Below are 19894 nucleotides of genomic sequence, written 5' to 3'. Positions count from 1 at the left end.
CCCTGAGCCGAAGGCAGACGCTTAATGACTGCACTACCCAGGCACCCCTTCATGATTTCTTTAATACCAAAAAGAGCTATACTTCTAGAGGACTATTGAACTCAAAGCTGGGTAACTCCAGTAATAATGGGAACAAGTCAGAGGCCATCAGTTAAAACCCTTCCTTAGGTTTCCATCTGGAGTAAAGGGAAACCAGGCTATTTTTAGCATTTTCATCTGTCCTAAATCTATCCAAACAGATATTTGGATAGATTTCTGTTGGGAAGCAGCAAATAGAAGCACTTCATCGTGAGAGATGTCCTTGACAAAGAAAGGTCATAATAGGAACTGAACAGGAAGACAGAGCACAGGAAAAAAGAGAGTAAGGGAATAGGACAGGATGGCAGCAAGAAATGAATTAGTCAATCACTGAAATTCCACCTTGGCTCGTAGTGAAGGAAAGTCATTGCAGTACTATACATAGGAACTAAGCAGTCAGAAAATACAGTTTGAACCCTTTGCGTTCTCCCATTTTAACCAACAGTCCATATCCCAAAACTTCCTCCCAACATGCGTAGAGAAAAAGTGATATACAATTTATTCTTCTAAACCTGAGACAGCTTCAGTGACAAGATTCTTCAAATTGAAAGAAAGAAATGGTTGAGGAACAGAAGACTCTTCAACCCTAACTGGAAGAGGAGAGAGGACAGCTGGGGGTATTAATCACTTTGAAGATCTTGGGTCAAGTATCTTGAGCACTGTATCACTCATATATTCCTGCCTTCCCTCCTTCCTTCCGCTCTGATGGGCTGGCTCTCTAGGAGGAGAGAGACATCTAGGACCAACAGCTCTATGAAACCGCGAGGAGTGATAACAGCCCGCGAGCCAGCCTGATAAAACATCCCCACCCCGGCTCCGTCAAAGGGGCAGAAGCTGTTGGAGCAGTGGGAAGCTATCAATAGTATTTAACTCCTATTGTTTTCTAATTAAGAAAAAAAAATGTAATGATCCCTCCTGAAGCCCAGGTAGAACAGAGAACTGAATCTGACTGGGGACATAAGAAAAGCCTCGGGGGCACGGGCGGGGGAGGGGAGGCGCTGCCTTTGTTCATGGGCATGAAAACAAACAAGATTTTGAGCAGTTGCTATAACTTACCACATGCCTGGCACTAACCTGCAAAAGAGGAATGGCCTTGTAAGCCCCCCTTTCACAGGAGAAAATGAGTCTGAGTGAGGCTAAGTCGCAGCCCAGGGACACACATCCAGTCAACAACGGCACAGAGAAGCCAGGCCTTTCGGCCATGAGACGAAGTGCACAGATGTTTACTACATGAGGAGGGATGCGATGGGGTGCGCTGGCTGAACCAAAGAGAATTCCGGGGGAAGGGGACAGAGTGGGTAGAGAGGGCCCAGCTGGTTCAGGAAACAGGGGTCACAGGATGTCTGGACACAGAGGGTCACACTGAGCTTAGTAGCTTGCATGCACCACACATTTCTTCTTCCCTCCAGACATCTGGAAGAGGCGAAGTACAAGGAAGAGGTTGGCTTTTCTTTCTAGAGAACGTGGCAGTCGTGCTTTGTCTTCGAGGCTTGCAAACATCAGGACAGGATCCCAGCTGCTTCATAGAGTCAGAAGTCCCCTGACACGTGCCATCAGTGGAGCCTGAACAGAATCCCTGAGGCCTGGGGACAGTCTCATGGCAGAGAGTCAGGACAGAGCTAGTAAGAGACAGCTTGGACCTAAGCATAGCCGCTGCTCTTACAGGTCAGCCTCGCAATAAGGAGGCCTTGGTCTTGCCTCAAAGGGTCAAGGAAGGGTGAACCCGCTATGAGCCCCCGAGGTCGAGAAAGTGCCACTTCTGGCCAAAGCAGACTTTTTTTTTTTTAAGATTTTATTTATTTATTTGACAGAGAGAGAGACAGCCAGCGAGAGAGGGAACACAAGCAGGGGGAGTGGGAGAGGAAGAATCAGGCTCATAGCTGAAGAGCCTGATGTGGGGCTCGATCCCATAACGCCGGGATCACGCCCTGAGCCGCTGTGCCACCCAGGCGCCCCATAAAGCAGACTTTTCATGCAGCAGACAGAAAGTCCTGNCCAGAACGCCGGGATCACGCCCTGAGCCGAAGGCAGACGCTTAACCGCTGTGCCACCCAGGCGCCCCATAAAGCAGACTTTTCATGCAGCAGACAGAAAGTCCTGGAGAGAGCGGGCGTCCTGGGCTGCCCACAGGGAGGTCCTCTGCAACTTCAGGAGGGACAAGTGCCCAGGCCAAACACAACTTGGAATCTCATTACGCCTCGTTAAAAATCAGGCCGTGCTCCTTAGGCCTGCGGCCTTCGTTCCCAGGGAGGGCCCTCTGCTCTCCCTCACACACCGCAGTCTCTGGCCCTCTGCCCAGGATGGGGATAGGCAAACATGCTCAGGGAAAGGATTCCTTTGAAAAACATCTACCAGGCTAAAAAGCAAGGTATACTCAGTTGGAATATACAACGTATTTCTAGGGATGAGCTAGTTTCCAAATGCTGACTCCCTATGGCCGTCCTCCTGGGGGAGTGCAGAAGGAGAGGGGCATGCAGCCCCTCCTCAAGCAAATTCTTGAAGCTGGAAGTCCTCCTGAGACAAAGAAGCAAATGGCCCATAGAGACCTAAAGTTTCAGAACCGAGTGTATCCCTTGCTAATGGAAATGCAGGGTGCCCAGAACTCAATTAGATTCAACCTAATTCTTTCAGGCCCAATGAGGGGTCCAGCTCCAGGGCCAGGTCTGGGGGAACAGATACAGAGCTTTCCTGCCTCAAAGACCTTGAGGTCCTAATGCACAGGTAGCGGAGGGCCCCAAGGGCCAATCTCACGCTGAGACAACCTGAGGACTGTGGGACAAGCCCACCTGCCTGGCTCTCCTCACTTCCCCCTGCTCACTGGTCTTCTCTGGTTCCTGGGTGTCCCTAACTCTGGTCTGTTCCTGTCCTTGGCAAGCACACTAACAGGCCAACAAAGGTGTGCACTGGCGATGGTTCTCAGGAGGGAAAGCATGGGGGAGACCAGAGGGAAGGAATCAGCAGCCACTTGAGGTGGGGGGGGCGGGCAAGAGAAAGGAGATGGCAAACAGCAGCCAGGTGTCTGGTCTGGGACACAGGACATAGTGATGCCATCAAGAAAGACGCTGGAGGCTTGGGCTGGAGGAGACATTTATGAAAGAAATAAAACGTTAGCATGATCAAATCAGAAATGAGTTACATCCAGGGGCGCCTGGGTGGCGGCGCAGTCNCTTGAGGTGGGGGGGGCGGGCAAGAGAAATGAGATGGCAAACAGCAGCCAGGTGTCTGGTCTGGGACACAGGACATAGTGATGCCATCAAGAAAGACGCTGGAGGCTTGGGCTGGAGGAGACATTTATGAAAGAAATAAAACGTTAGCATGATCAAATCAGAAATGAGTTACATCCAGGGGCGCCTGGGTGGCAGCGCAGTCGTTAAGCGTCTGCCTTCAGCTCAGGGCGTGATCCCGACGTTATGGGATCGAGTCCCACATCAGGCTCCTCCACTTTGAGCCTGCTTCTTCCTCTCCCACTCCCCCTGCTTGTGTTCCCTCTCTCGCTGACTGTCTATCTCTGTCAAATAAATAAAATCTTTAAAAAAAACCAAAAACAGAAATGAATTTACATCTGAAGCATCTAGAAACCTGCTTTTGAGAGGAACTGGTTCCTTCCCACATGGCCATCCTTCCCTGTAAGTGTCCTTTAAGCCCCAGGGCTTAAATACCTCACAATGCTCCTGGACAAGGGCATCAAAATAAGTTATAAGGTATATTTTGGGAAGAAAAAAAAAAGGTTAATTTTTTGTTTCTTTAGTATTAACAGGGAAAAGCACTCCTGAAGGAAAATACACATAGAAGAAGAAACAAATGTTTCCACAACACTGAGTGCAGCGTAGAAAGCCCCCTGAAGCTTGTTTATCTCTTGACACGGACTTTACGGTGGTCACTCCTGAAATGGGGCATTTTATAACTGCTTCTGTGCTGACCCCGCACCCAGTCAGTCCCAATCGGGGGGTCCCAGGCGGGAACTGGCCACCTCGGAAAGCACAGCACTGTCGGCCTCCCGCCCTTTGGCTGCTCTGGGAAATCCTTCTTATTTTCATCGTAGCTTCTTTGCTGTCAGTCGACTTACCCCACCTTCAGTTTGGTTTTCCTTCTAGATCAGAAGCCCTGCGACGGCAGGACTGTGGCCCACCCTCCTCTCTGTGTCCAGGACAGACGGCCTGTACTTCGTGCCCAACACACATCTGCGGGCTTGTAAATGTTTATTTGAAAATGTCCCGAAGGAAGGACACCGGCTAGTTGGACTCTCCCTGCAAGAAATGCACACTTGTGACACAAGAAGGCTCTCCCTTTAAATCAGTTAACGGTTCTAAATGTGGCAACGAAAACACTGAGAACGAGAAATCATTCTGTATGCTGCCAACGTCTTTCTGTGCTTTTGCTCCAGCTGCTAAGCGAGGCTGAGGCCGCACGGTGCTCTTCTCGTCCCTGGATAACGTGCTCCAGCCCGGGGAGTCGGGAGCCCTTTCTGTGAAAGGTGAGGCCCACGGTTAGCGGGGTCATTGGCAGAAGCTCTCAGCGGGAGCCATTTTTCAGAGCCAGAAATAGGATGGCTCCCTTCCCCTCTGCAGGCCCAGAGCTCCGACCGCAGGCTTCCCTGTGGGTTTCTAGCTTGTCAGTTAGGTTCAGGAGAAGTCGTGAGGTCAGCAGGCGGGAAGGAGGAAGTAGAGAGCGGCAAGGAAGTTGAGGCAGGGAGACGCAGAGGGCCCTCCCCGGCTCCCCAGTCAGATCCGCGCTTCACCCTCCCTCTGCTGAGTTCTGGACACAGACAACCTCACCGGTGCGCTGTACATGTGCTGAGGAGGCTTTCACGCAACTGAAGGCCAGAAGAAAATGAGAAAAAGGGCTTCGCTTGGTGTATAAATGAAACCTTTCACACGCAAGCGTCTGGGAAAGGTAATAACCTAATTTCTAAGACATGAATGGCTGGTATCTCTAAGGTAAAGACTGAAGGGGACAGAAGAGGAATGCCGGTTGGTCAGTGGGACACAAAGCAGGCTGACCCACCCGGGCTTGGGCGGCCACGTCGTGCCCAGAGGCTCCAGAGGTCCTCTGCCATTTTGTCTTCTGTGGTCAGCCTAAGGTGTTAGGGTGATGCGCATACTGCTTAATGACCAAAAGATGGAGGTGCTGGTTTCCCTCAGCCTCTACTCAGCGTGTGACTCTGGTCAAGTCACATCACCTTCCTGGGCTTCAGCTCCCTCATCTGTCCCATGACCTACTTGCATCTGAAGCCCTGTAAGGTTCTTTCAGCAATGATATCCTCTATTCCGTGATAGAAATCCTGGCATTCCCAGAGTCAGAACAGCTTTCCCCAAAGACCCATTTCAATGGTTGATTGTGTGTGTCAACTTGACCGGATCACAGGTGCCCCAGATACTTGGCTAGACATGATCTCTGGGTGTGTCTCTGAGGATGTGTCCAGGTGAGATTAGCTTGTGGATTGGTAGACTCAGCAAAGCAGTTTGCCCTCTGTAGTGCGGGTGGGCGTCATCCAATCTCTTGAGGACCTGCGTAGAACAGAAAGACGGAGGAAGGCAGAACTGGGCCCCCTCTGCCTGACTGGTGAGCAGGGACATTGGTCTCCCCACCTTTATCACTCCTGCTTCTCAGACTTCCAGGTCTAGACTGGAATCTACTGCTTCTGCTCCCCTGGTTCTCAAGCCTTTAGACTCAGACTGAATTACAGCCCAGGCTTCCCTGGGCCTCCAGCTTGCTGACGGCAGATCATGGGACTCCATAATTGCATGAACCGATTCCTTTTATATCTGTCTCTCTGTACATACATAGCCTATTGGTTCTGTTTCTCTTGGAAACCCTAGGACACCCATCAAGAGGTTCATGGTCCAGGTGACCCCATGAGGGGGTTTCCACGGTCCTGGTGAGAATGAGGACAACTCCGTGCACGCCAGTGTGGAGATATTTGAAGAACTCTGCCCTACGGTGAGCCATAGCTGCCGAGTAGAGGCTTATAAAAACTTGCCCTTCCCCCTTTGCCCTTCCTTCCTTTATTATTTCCTTTGTGATTCTGGATTATAATCTTATAGCAGATTCTCCATGATCTCCATACAGAATGCTCAGTGTTTGTAACATGATGAGGCTGAATCAACACAGAAATTAAGCTATGGGCTGCCGGCTCACATACACACCTCGTGAAACAGAACAGTCCTCTTGGACTCATTTAGAGAAAGAGAAAGACAAGCAAAGTCTGTGGTTCCTCTTCCGAGGGCCCAGGAGTCCTATTTTGTGAGCTGTCCAACCTGAACAGTCTAGAGTTCCTGTTCCAGTGTGAATGGCTCCTCCTGGAGAGAGAATTCTGCCCCATCCTGTAGGGAAGTGTGCTCTTTCTCACGACGTCCCATCCGAGCTGATTAGTACAATTTTTGTAATAGTTCATTTAGGGTAAAAAAAAAATTAAACAAATGTTCCTGTAAAACTGTGCAATATAGCAGGACATTAAAATGCCCTTTGTTTCAGTGCAGAATAAATGTGCTCTGAATTCTACAAACCCACTCGTCCTGGGCTGCCTCTTACATGGGCGTTAGTGTGTTAATGTTTTGCAGCGGTCCAGAGTATATGAGCAACCACAGGACTTTTATTGTCTGCTTCCCTAATCTGTTCTGCTATAACTTAAAAAAGAAGTTACAGCATCACTATAAAACTATTTGGTTTTAACTAGGTTGTTACATTTGTTTGCTGAAGTCAGCTCTACGGCGTCAAGAATTTCAATAGCACAGGGTGTCAAAGATAAATCCTGCAGGCAGTGTGTGCCACTGGATGAGATTTATTTTGCAACCTTTGCCAACCCCAAAAGGGAGATTATATGTTTTGGGAGATAGGGCACCATCCTGTTAGCAATGTTCATTTAGATTTTTTTTTTACACCAAAAGGCATTAAGTCTCTTCATAAATATTAACAAAAGTTTGTTGTGAAGCATGAGTCCCCAAGTGGGGGGGTGGTCAGCTGGCAGATTTTGCCCCCAGGTGTGGATTGTGTCTTCTCCAAGGAGAGCTGGCTTCTCTTTCCTGTATGACATAAATTGTCTGCTTTCATGCTTCCTAAAGAATTAGAAAACATTTAGAGTCAACCCATCCAAATTTTTAATTCTGTTTCTACAGTAGCTGCTTATTGGATGTCAACTATGATATTAAGATACAAAATCAATTATTTTCCCCCTCCCGTGGCTTCTATTTTTGACATCATGGCCATTCTAAGGATGCCAAACCCTTCCAGGTATTTGTTTACGAAATTAAGAAAAAATATGGGGTCATAAAACTCATTTCTAAAAAAATTATTTTATTTCAACTAGTGGTTCTTAACCAGGGCAATTTTGCCCATCACTCCCCCCACCCAAAAAAATGTGACAATGCCACTTTTTACTGTCACTTCTGGGGAGGGAGGATATACTGGTGTCTAGTGGACGGAGGCCAGGGAGGCTTCCAGGCAGCCTACCATGCACGCGACAGCCCCCACCACCAGGAATCAGCCTGCCCAGAGTGTCAGCAGTGCCAAGGGTGAAAAAATCCGATATGCCAATTATAAACTCTAATTCTTATAGAAAAGAAATAGTTCTCTATACTCATGTGCCTTGAATGTACCAGTGCTTTGCTGAGATTATCTCATTTAATTTTCCCTCTGTAAGAAAGAGTCTTTTCTGATATGACCTGAAAGTTGTGTTCTACAGAATCCCAGTGTGAGCAAAAATTGCTGAGAACCTCAGCCTCCCAAAGCCCAACCCTCCTTCGTCTCGCCTCACCCCACAGCGGCCTTCAGCATTGCCCACCGTTCCCATCCCGGAAACCCTGTCTTATTCTGTCTAAATGCTACCTCTCCAGCCTCACCTTCCCTACCGCCTTCCCTGACTTTCCCCAAGCCACTCACTGCTACAGCTCCGCAAGGCTCAAGTCCAGATCCACCTCCTTTCCTGCTGGACCCTTTCCCTGGGAAAGCTCAGCCGCCTGCAGCTCCAAACACCTCCCAGCAGGACACCTCAGAACGCATGACTCAGCCCAAGGCGCTCTGCACTCCACATCCGTCTCACTGCCTGGCTGTCCTCTCCTTAGGACACCTCAAAGGCAACTCAAACAGACACCTGAAATGTAACCTGAATCCATGACCTCCCTCCTAATCCCTGTCCCCTTCTGGCACCCCTTTGGCTGGCTCAGGGAATGACTACCCTTTACCTGGTTGTGGGATGGAACCCACAGGTCATTTTTTACCCTTCGCTCTGTCCAATGACCTATGACCAAACCATTGCCAAACCCTGTAGTTGACTTCCAAAATACGTTCGGATCCATCCACTTCTTTCCAATCTCCATACCACACTCTTGCACAAATTACCGCTGTGTCCCACCTGGGGGGCTGCAGTAGATGCCCACTGGCCTTCTTGCATCCACACGGCTCTCTGACCTGCTGCCCCAGGGATCCAGGCAAGCGTACATCAAGTCGTGATAACCAGCCTCACACCAACCCGCCCACACACTCACGCACGTGCATCCGCACAAACACACACCACTCGAAGCCCTTCACTAGCTTTCTAGTGCTCCTGACATAGAGCACAACTTCTGAACTTGGCACCCAAGACCTTCTATGTTCTGGTTCCTGTGATTCACTCTCTGACCTCCAAACACACTGGCCTTGCAATTCCTCCCACTTGCCTTAATCCCTCTGACCACTGGGCCTTCCCCCGTGCTGCTCAGTCTGCTGAGAGCACTCTTTCTCACCATCCCCCTCATCAGCTCTCACCCATCCCTCAGATCACGGCCCAACATCATTTCTCCAGGAAGCTTTCTTGCTCTTCCTGACCTGTAATACTCTCTTAAAGCACCATGACCCCGCCTACTCCAGCAGTTCCCTGGAGATCTTCCGTGTGTTATCTATGTCATTGTTTGGCCTTCCTCTGTATCTCCCATTGATCATATGAACCTGAGGGCAGGGAAACTGAGGCCTTAGAGACGCTAATTAACTTGGTCAAGGTCAATGAGTAGATGCAGGCGCTGTCCTACCCTGGGCGCCACTGTTCTCTTGACAACTGACCGCTCCATGCAGTGGAACTACCCAGACTGGTTTCATCGAAATACCACCGAAAAAGGATGAGACAAATCTTTTCAATAGAATCAATGAATACATGAATGACTTATGCTGTCCATTTGCCCTCTTTCATTACTTGATCTACTTTGACAGTTTTCAAATTAAGAATCACCTCCCTAGGGAGAAACACCCATTTCCTTCCAGTGGAGGGGCGAGCCACCACTTTGCAGCACGGCACCATTGAATGCGTGCTTTCCCCTCTCGAACTGGCTGGCAGCGAGGAGGGCTGTGCTTAGCCCCAGCCTCTCTGCAGCATTCCGCATTTGTTTGCAGGCAAGGCCTCCAGCCTTCAGCACAGACACGCCTCTCCTTTAGGATTGGCATGACTATCACGAGGGCCTTCTGTTGTGTCAGTTTTAGGAGGAGAAATGCTTTTAAAATAAGCCTTCGAGTATCCCTTAATAAAAGAGTAATTGGCAGCCAGTAATTACGCCATACCTGGGAACGCCGAGAGAATCACAGTGAAGCCAAGTCGTTTCCATTATGGAAAAGTATAAAATTCTGGAAATATATATTTAGTAAAGAAATGGGATGAAAAGGAAACACAGTTCTTAAAATAGAGCATATAGGAAAGTTAATCAAAGACAAGATGTTCAAGAAAATGTAAATTTTCTGGTTTCAATAGGGAAGGTGATATGTGTGAAAGATCCAGAGACTGTCCCATAACAGGACAACAGTTCATTGCAAAGTGGTGAGTTAATAAATAGGTAGCTTTGTTCTAATTTTCCCCCTCTAAATTTAGATTCACTGCGGCACACGGTTCCCTGTCTTAAAATGCATGCCAGAGAGCCTTTATTAAATTCTAAGTTGACTTTATTCATTTTGTTCTGCACTTCAAAATGGGAGATATTTTGCACTGCCCACGAATTACTGTTACCTGTTCACTTGGGAATTGGTCTGAAATTATTTGTTTCTGGGACCCCAATTGGATCACGTTTAATTCCTTTGAAAAGAACGCAGAAAGCAATGCTGAGCCGTGCTTGCCTCTCAGCTTTACCAGATGACTGACTTGGGGCACAGGGCTGACAGGTCTCAGCATTAGCACTTGTATGAAATTCTTGGGCTCTGCAGACTGCGAATTAGCAGACTCTCTGAAAATAGCCAAGCCACTTAAGCCCTTAGTCACACTGACTGCTCACAGGCCTTGCTCCCCTCTCCTTTCCTTCCCTTCCTCCCTCCCTCACAGAAGGACATTGGAGGTAGAGTCTTTCTTTCAAAGACAGGCGTCCAGCCCAAGGCCACGAGCTCCCCTGGGCCCCTCAGCAGCAGAGTGATAGGCTTACCTCCTGAGCACCCTGTCTTCACGAGAGGGATGGGGTCATAGTGCCACCCAAATGTGGCTCTGAGGACCGAGCCTGTCACAGTCCATCGGCCATGCCCTTGGCCACTTCCCCCCAGTCCAAACGCTGGAGTCTGCCCTGATGCCACTTTGCTGACCCATCTCCTCCCTAGACCCAGTGCCCCTCTTGTCCCTCTCTCCTTGTGTTCATTCCCCAACAATCTCATGACCGGGGCTCCTTTGCCCTCTACAGACTTTGGGGCTTGACGTAGCTGATAACATCACAGGACCAGAATCAGGATCCACTACTCCCAGATCATAAGAGGCAGAAGTCACCAGAATCACCTCCTTTCTTGGGAAATTCATTCTCTACCCATAAGCCTCCCTCCCTTCCTTCTCCAACTGCCAACCAGGCAGAACGAGCTTGAGGGAAGCGGGTAGCTGGTTTCCTGGGGCCCTGGCTGAGAGAGGAGGTGTCTTTAATCCACAGGGTGCAGAGCTGGAAGGCAGAGTAAAACCGGAAGTCCTGTGCCCCGGAGAGTACTTATCTGGGCCAGGGAAGTGCACTGAAACCAGAGCATGCGGGAGGCCTGATACAGACTTGGGGGGATGGGAGTCGAGCCGAGATGAGCAGAGGGGCTCCCTGCGAACAAGGGCGAGGAGCTGGTAAATGATAGACGCTCTGGGGTCCTCCTCAAAGTCAGGCCCCTTGCCTGCCCTTCTAGCAAAAACCCCAATATGTGCATCTGTGCACCTGGGGCCTGAAGATCCCAGAGCACTGCACCCTGTAATCTGGGCCCCCATCCTCCCCCTGCAGGGGGGAGAGGCCCCATTCCTGAACTGGGGCTCCAAAGGCAGTGGCCACTGGCTGCCCACGGGCAAGAATACAGGTCTGTCCTACAACAGGGCACTTCTGTGCCCCCAGCATAGCATGCCATCATTCCCATGGAAAAGAACGTGCCAGCCAAGGGTGTGCAGAGGAAGGAGGGGATGGTCTTGCACATCTACAGTCATCATCGCTTTCGGAGCCAGGTCTCCTGTGGCCAGCTGTGCATTGCTGGGTGGCCGGGCAGCACCCAGAGCTGCAGTGCTCTGTGAGGACAGAGGTGACCGCAGTCCCCACCAGGGTGCTGGGGCGGCCCCTGTCCTGACTGCAGACCCACCTTAGCCATGGCCTCTCTCTTCATTTGTGGCTCTCACCAGCATGTTTCACTATGTTTTCAGACACCATTTAGAGAAAGTTTCATTCATTAGAGCAAATCTCCTGTCCCCTGCCCGCTCCACCCAGAGTCCTGGGCGTGTGCCAACTGGCAACTGTAAATCATGACTTCACCCAGTGCCTTTTATCCTCCCAGATCTGTGTGCCTTCTGTTCCCCGTCCTGGAGGTACGCGGCACGGCTGCCTGCAGATCCCTTGATAATCGGCATCTTCTGAAATTGGCAGCCTCTCTTCTGGAGTCGGCGAATAAAATTCCAGACATCCACGAAAGACAGACATCCGGGGTCTCTGCTCCAAATCTACTGGTTGGAAACTTGAGGTCAACCTCCCTTTCTAACAGAGACCCTGCTCTACGCTTTGGCTCAGATGTCATCTACTTGGCATCAATGGAGACAAATAAAATGACCAATGACTGCTGACTTGACCTTTGGGCATCTGGTGTGAGACACCATATGCCCTTCCCCAAGACCAGCCCTGGCATGGTCACTTTGGAAACAAACTCAGTTACTCTAACCTTACCCCCTCAAGCCCCAGTAATGGAAAATGAGAGGGAGGAAGATCTTGGGGAGTAATCAAGAGGGGAAATCACTATCGCCCCAACAGTTCAAAAAGTGGCCCAGACATCCCTTTTCAATGAAACAACATAGAAGGGTAGTAAGGTTGTTCATAGCATAAGCTACTTCATGGCGTGCCTGGGTTCTCCTTAAATTAAAACCAGTTTGATCTAAAACCAGGTCTAGGAGAGACTGTAAAAGGAGATCCTCTCTCACCATGAAGTCTCACAATGGAAATCCACCGCGCATTCATTCTAGGCATTGTTCTAAGGCCACCCCTACTGTCGCATCTGACTGCTTGTGTGCTCATCTCCTCTTCCCTCTCCCACTTCTTGTCTCTTTTGAGCATTCCCGTCCTTTACTTTCAATCCTAACCCTCTCTCCTCTTCGTGATGGGTAGCATCAGTCAGCCAGGCCGTCAAGGCAGGTAAGCGCCTTTTCCTCTTGGGGGGCGTCCTAAAGTAGTGTCTTTGACTAGGAGCGGATTTTTTTAAAACTTGTGTTGGAGCCAAAATCTTCGCTAAGAATGGTCCCAGTTTTTGAAGCTGTCCTGTAAGGTGGTCTGTCCCCTGTTCTTCCAGGCTGTAAGCCACAGCCCGCTGTGTCAAGGGCGGGGGGGGGGGGGCTCGGGACAATCCTGAGCCCTGGCCTGGAGTTCACCCCCTCCCATGGCCCTGACACGCCAGTCAGCTCCCTCTCGGCCCCCAGCCCAAGTCTATGTCCATTCGGGCCAGAGGCTCCAGGCTGCCTGTCTGGCCACATTCCGGGACGTCCTACAACCAGCTTTACGACCACCTGCACTCATCATACTCCTGTCTCCTCCCAACATCTCCATCTCTCGTGGCGCTAGCAGCCCGCTCACAGGAAGTCATCTCTCGCCCTCACTTCCCCATACCCAGCCATGCACTGAAAGCACTTCCCAGCCTCCAAGTAGGAGCTTTTCTATGAGCTACAGATTCTTCACCTCCCAATGCAACCGAAGCCAACTTCCCAGCCCCTGCTCTAGCCATCCAAAGAAATTCCAATCTGATTTACACAGTTATGTCAAATGCATATCCCAGCGATGATGCCGATTCAGGTGACCGGCGAAGGTAAGACAGAGTAAAGTTCAACAGATGTAACCCTAAAAATCAAGAACAATTGAAAGTGGAACAGTCCTCTCCCTCTACACACCTGACACACACATGCATGGGACTGCAAAGCAAATGAGGTCTCTTGTTCTGTGCTCACAGTGATGGCCAGATCATCTTCCATCAGACCCATCAATTATTAATGTGAATAGTTGAGGAGATTTTTAGTGCGTGTGAACTGAATTAATCCCAGGACGGGCACAGTCCCTCCCTGCAGGACGGCATCATAAAAGAAAGTCACCTAAAACAAGTCTGCAGCGTATAAATTAATTTAAAATTGAACGGGGTCATTTTACGTTTTGAAGATAATAAGATTAGCTAGAAGGAACTGAGACAGAGAACCAGTATCAAGCCCGAGGGAACAAAAAAAAAAAAAGTTAAAAAAACATAACCATGAGAGCGCTGAGTCATATCTGAGACAATCTCAAGGCCCTGGGGAAAGTTCCAGCATGGTCTTAAGAGGGAGGTCACATAATTCTCTTCTATGAACCCATCAATTGCATCCAGCCTGGTGGTGACGGGCATCGCTGGCTGAGTTCCAAACACCAGCACATGGAGTAGAAGGCCCTGCCTTTCTTCGATGGTGACGGCGTGCTCTACGACAACAGCCTTAACACCGACCAGAGATCACGGCGGAAAGAGGAGACCCGCTGGGCGGCCCGACGTGGGCTGCGGCAGTGAGGTCCCAACAAACAAGTTACAAAGGTACAGGAGTTTCGTATTCAGACCGTCTTTCTGTTTGAAAACCCAAACATCCATGTCTTAGGCCCAGAGAGCAAAACCTGTAATGAATGGGACGTGAAAGGAGCCCAACACACTATTTTGCCAGGATGCCCAGTGAAAGGCAGAAAGCCTGCCGGCTCCCCAAATGCTCGATTCTCACACGAGACCTCTGAGGTCTCTCCGATGACCATACTCAAGTGTTGTTAGCAACAATAGGAGGCACAACTTAAGTATGTGACTTAGTGACTTTTTTTAAAACGCATTTGGGGTTCTCTTGAGGGTTCTAAAATTCCCATCACAGCTGCACTCTTCAGTCCTGCTGGCATTTGGGGAAACACTTGTCAAATCCATATTCGGAGCCAAAAATGCCTGTGTGAAAACATCTTTTTTCCTATTGTTGAGTGAAAATTCCATGAGCAAAAAATTCTTGCATTGTGTCCAGTAGAAATACGTATTTTCACTGAAAATATTACCCCAGTGAGCTTGCTTGAGATGTTTACATTGGAAATAAGTAACAGAAACACACACGCCCTCTCTCCTTCCCTTTCCCTCTTCTTCGACCTCATCCTCCACTCTTTATTAAGAGAGCGCGAGTAACCTGGCAGAAAATCCACAGTGAGAAAGGCAACTGCTCTCCTCTCGGTCACAGGGAGCCTCTTCCAGATCATCTTACATCTGCCACACAGCTGTTTGCTCCCCCATGGTGCATCTCTCTTTAAGGAATAGCGTAGAAGGCTCTGACTTGCAACTGTGGCAAAGGCTCTTGGCATTGGGTATTTGCAGACTCTGGCCCAACTGGCTGAAGTAAGTCTTCGCTCATTTACCAGCCAGTTCAGGTCTCAGCTGCAGTTTTCAGCTTTGATCAGAGCTGAAGCCCATATCACTTGAGCATCATGTGTGAGCCTGGGCCTGGGAAGACCAAGAAGCAGCACAGAGGGGACATGGAGCAAGGCTGGGCCACCTGCTCCCCCATTAGGATGGGATGAAAGGGTGCAGCTGATGGCCCCGGGGAGAATGGGCTGTGCTGCGGGCATGAACCACAGAGGATTGGAGAGGGCTGTCCAGGGGACTAGCATTCCACCCCCCCTTGCTGCTGCTTACTGAGTGATAGGGCCTGGACTGGGCAGTCAAGGACTTACAGCCTGGGGAAGACCCAGACACAAAAAAAGAGCTAATTCTAACGTACGTCAGGCTGAAGAAGGCACAAATGGGGAAGCCAGAAAGAACCCAGGGAACATACAGAGAGGAAACAGAAATATCAGGATAGCCTGCAACCCATAAAAGGGAAAGCTGGGGCGGGGGAGGAGTGGGAAGCTTCCAGGACCTTTTCTCCCTTCATCAAATCCAATTATAGAGCACCTAATCGTACTGATATTATTGTCCCTACAACATGCCCGGTACACAAATAAATAAGCAGTAGTTCCTTCCCCCCAGGACATCAAGACTGAAACACGAATGACTGTGGGACAGAATCTGTAAGTTACTTGCTCATTGCAAAGCAGCAGAGGAATGGAGAGGCAAGACGGACCCAGTGTGACCACGAGGATCTGGAAAGCTCCCCAGAAAACTTGCCATTTATAATGGACCTCCAAGGTGAGTGGGATTTCAACTTACCAAGATGGGAGGCTGGTTTGGGCTTGAAGAAAGCCAGGTACAGAGCTTTCTTCCCCTTACTGGAGGTTCGAAGGAGGGAGTGAACCTTGAGCACACATTCTGTGCCCTCTTGAGACAGTAATTTTGAGATACGGCCTCCTGGTCCTGCTCAGAAGGCGTCGACATTCAGCAGTTAAGGGGCAGCAGTCAGACCAGGAACCAGGTGGGGCGGGGGGGGACCCAGGTGAAGGAGAGCTAGACTTCCCCCTGGCTCGTACCCCATTCCTCTGGGCCCTCTTCCCCTCCTCTTCCTCAGACCGCCAACCCCTCCTCCATGCTGTGCAGCCTTGAGCAAGCTACTTAACTGCTCTCTGCCTCCAAGTTCCCCTCTGTAGAACGGGGACATGAATAGCAGTGTCTCATAGGTCCCACTGCAGAGGAACTGGTCTGGTGCTCTGTAGGGCACTCAGCACGCAGTGAGCGTCCACAGATGCGGTTACTGCTGGCCGCTGTTCCATTCCTGAGTTTTCTCATCCAACCACAACTTCATCATCACTGTATGCTGAGCCCCCCGTCTGTACCTGCGGCCTGGCTCCCCCCTGCTCCCCTGCCCACCTGGCGGTCAGCCTGTAAATCCCGGACTCCTGTGCACGTCACCCTTCCTCCTGCAGTGCCGACAACTACCTCAGACTTGTCAGGCCCACTGAAAACAGAACTCAGTATCTTCATCGACCTCCCCTCTTTTGTCCCCGATCTGGGTAACGATACCACCATCTGGCAACTGGTTACCCCAAAGAGAACTCAGATGCTCGTACGAGACTTGCCCTTCACTTTCCAGCCAATAAATAGATCTGATTTACTCTCGATGGATAAACTCCTTTCCACCCCTGCTGCCGCTGGCTTATCATTTCTCCTCCTCTGTCCATCCCCTCTGCCTCCGGGCTGTGTCCCCTCCAACATGGCTCTCACACCGCAGCCAACACGCACGTCCAATCATGTGGCCTCATGGTTAAAGCCTCCCGAGGCTTTCCATGGCTCTCTGGATAATGCCTGTGCCCCTTCCACCTGCACAAAAGGCTCTTGGTGATCACATCCGCCTTTCTAGCCTCATCTTCATAGTGGTGGGCTTCACATTTGGCACAGAGTAGGCTCCCAGTAAATAACTGTGGAGTGAATGAATGAATGAATGAATTGTCCAAGGAAGAACCCTTCCTCTGGCCATTCTGAATTCTTTCTGATTCCCTAGACATGTCATTCTGGAAAACAGGCCTTTTTCTTGCCTTCATATATTTTCTAGCTGGCTCCCTGCTTAATTGTCAGCTTCCCAGGTCCTCCTCGGGCCCAGATGGGTGCCCCTGTATGCCTTCATAGCACCCCAGGTCTATCTCCCCCTTTGGGGACTACGCCCTAAGAGCAATTCATTGCTGGTCATCCTACTAATCTCAGAGTCCAGAATCATTCATAATTATCTAGAAGTCTCTGGAATAATGCCTAGGCACTGCCTGGTCGAAAGCAGGCATTCCATTAATGATTTATTAACCTGAAAATGAATGGATCAAATGCCAATTGTGTAGTGTAAACAGTAACAGCGAAGGGAGAAATCAATGTGGCATCTTTTTTTTTTTTCTTTTGGCTTTATTTCTGCAGGACCTTTCAGGATGCATCACATTCTGTCCCACAAGAATAGAATGAACCATAGTTTCCCTCCATTTCCGACCAGGCTTACTTCTTGCTGCTGCACTGACAGACTTTTGCAAGTTCCACCTTTGCCTCAAATTTCTCATGGTGATTAAGAACTGTCGTTGCCACAACATAGCACAGAGAAAGCCAGCCAGCATCCACGCGTGGACCTCAGCCGTCAACAGTTGACACGGCCAAGAAAAGTTCATTAAGCATGGGGTAATAAAAAGCATGGGCAAAAACAGAGATGGGACAATTCCCCTGGGCATTGCGAGAGCAGCCCTCTGTGATGAAATGTTCCTCAAGGATCCGGGGAAATTACATGATAAAACTGCAGCAGACCGCGGGATAGGATAACAAGCTCCATCACAACGTCGCAGGGACACAGACATTTCCCCTGGCTCGAGGAGCAGCACAGAGCCGCTGCCCAAACGCACCCCCATGCCCAGCATTCTCAACCCCGTCCAAATGATGCCCTAAAGCTCATTTTTATTCTTCCTGCTTCGACCTTGGAAGGCATGAGAAGTTAGGGACGTACACTTCCCTACTCTAAGTCTGCAAGTAAAAGCTGGTCATGAAGCACCAGGTACATTTTACATACGGTTTTATCTAAAGGAGCCAGGGGTCAAAAAATTTGGTTGCTGTCCCATAAATGACTTTCAAATAAATGGGATTGTTTTCCCATGCAAGGTCAGCTGGAAAGATGCAACTTTGAAAGCGCAGAGTAAATGCAATGTGCAGATACCGGGAGAGACTCTGTTCCAAAAACTGTGTGAGCTGGAGATGCACACGTGGAGATGGAGTGTGCCTGTGAGTCGCGTGCCCGTGCAACATCGTGTCCAAACCAGGACGTTCTTGAGAGCGAACAGAGAAATTATTCCTACTTTCGTCTGGCTATCTAGGTGTTAGCCAGCACTGGCCACCACTCCTGAGGGCTGTGCTCTGTGGATTAAATCCTTGGTGAAGCGGACAAAGTGTACCAAGGTTTATAAAGGCCAACATATACTTTCTTTTTAAAGACGCTCTCCCCGGACTTAGTTCTTTGGCTGTTCCCTGATGCAGTTTTGACCCAAATCGCATAGGCATTTCTTATCAGCAAGAGCAGGCAATAAAATATGGGAAGGACTATAGGAGAAATGGGCCAGCGCTCTTGTGAAATTCTTTCAACACACCAGCATGCTTCTACAAACAGGAAAACGTTTAGCAAGAGGTGTGCAAGCTGGTTATAGATGCAACCAGATGATTCAAAGGTGACTGTCATCTGGCACACATCAGCGATTCTCCCCCTGGAAAATAATCCCATAAAAGCGAAGCTTTGCCTCACATGTCTAAGTGTTTCTGCATTGCAAAAATAATTTGTATTCCAATCAGGTGATTTTGAAAAAGAGGTGAGAAACGGATACATAACATGTGCGCTGGCAACTTCAAAGCCTCCCTCAGAATTTCCGAGCCGGCTGATCCCACAGCACTGCCCTTGCCTGTTACTTCAAGGACAAGTAGTTTGAGATGGGCTTCCTTCAAGCCCAGCATCCCCCAAAATAAAAGCACCCTAAAAGGTCTGAAGTCATGATTTTAAAAACCCACAAAACCAACATGGTTATCTTGCAGCATCTTCTTCTGTTCACCGGCCTTATTTTTACTCCTGATCTTTCATCAAAAAAGAAAAAAAAAGAAATTAGACCTGAGTCCCCTAGTCCCATCGTCGCATGCAAGCCAGAAGGACGAAGGGGCTTCTCACCACCTCACACCTCCACCCTAGTGCGGTGGCCTCCCGATGATACTCCTGTGGCCAGAGCATAATGTGGGTTCGTGAGGCACCCACGGTGGAGCGGGACGTGGGGGAGAGGCAACACGGCCTTCTGTCCTCGGCAACACGGCCACTGCCAAGCTGTGAGCCTGCACGCCCGCTTCCGTGCACAGCCCCCCTCTGGGCCCTGAGCTCACCCTCTGGGCTTGGCAGATCTACTGACCTTGAACAAGTCCCCTTTTCCCTTGAGACAAGACAATGAGTCTACCACTCTTCAGATGGAGACGCTGTGCGAAGCCGGCCGCGAGGAGTGTGCTTACTGCACAGGCACACCCATTGTTAATACACCTATTCTGTGTGGGTCGTTGTGAAGGAACTGGAACTTCCCTGAATTCTGTGTTCTATGCACAGTCCCCCAAAATCAATTAATCCTCCAAAACATCACCTTCCCCTTGTCCCCTTCCCCAAGCATATTTCACACTTCGGCAAATCAAAACCTATTGTGAAACAAGGTAAAATTTCATTAACTCAGAATCCACTGATTTGAAATAATTCACACTGCTCGGGGCACCTGGCTGGTGCAGTTTGTTAAGCTCCAAGTCTTGGTTTAGGCTCAGGTCATGATCTCAGGGTTCTGAGATCGAGCCCATGTCAGGCTCCATGCTCCGCGGGGAGTCGGCTTGAGAATCTCTCTCTCGCTCTGCCCCTCCTGCTTGTGTGCACAAGTGAGCTCTCTCTCTCTCTCCCTCTCTCAAATAAATAAGTAAATAAATCTTGAAATCATTCATACCAGGCAGAAGTCTA

General features: G+C 49.6%; 1 protein-coding gene and 1 long non-coding RNA gene across 10 annotated transcripts in view; one reads left to right on the top strand and one right to left on the bottom strand.

Annotated features, from left to right (window-relative positions):
* Positions 1-19894, bottom strand: part of LOC109490461 — a 252703-nt gene that overhangs the window by 75022 nt on the left and 157787 nt on the right. The window lies entirely within an intron of this gene.
* On the top strand, positions 4723-18308 carry LOC105239329. 3 transcript variants are annotated; one of them, XR_004625112.1, is made up of 6 exons: positions 4723-4971; positions 5898-6018; positions 9791-9856; positions 11800-14052; positions 15505-15663; positions 17311-18308. It is a non-coding gene; the product is annotated as an uncharacterized LOC105239329 (long non-coding RNA). The 3 variants fall into 3 exon arrangements; XR_858173.3 differs by lacking the exon at positions 9791-9856; XR_004625113.1 differs by lacking the exon at positions 9791-9856 and having other exon boundaries at positions 15491-15663.

This window comes from Ailuropoda melanoleuca, chromosome 4, assembly GCF_002007445.2.
Source record: "Ailuropoda melanoleuca isolate Jingjing chromosome 4, ASM200744v2, whole genome shotgun sequence".
In the NCBI taxonomy this organism is placed as follows: domain Eukaryota; kingdom Metazoa; phylum Chordata; class Mammalia; order Carnivora; family Ursidae; genus Ailuropoda; species Ailuropoda melanoleuca.
Note: the sequence above shows the minus strand (reverse complement) of the source record. Positions and strands in the feature narration are given on the sequence as shown.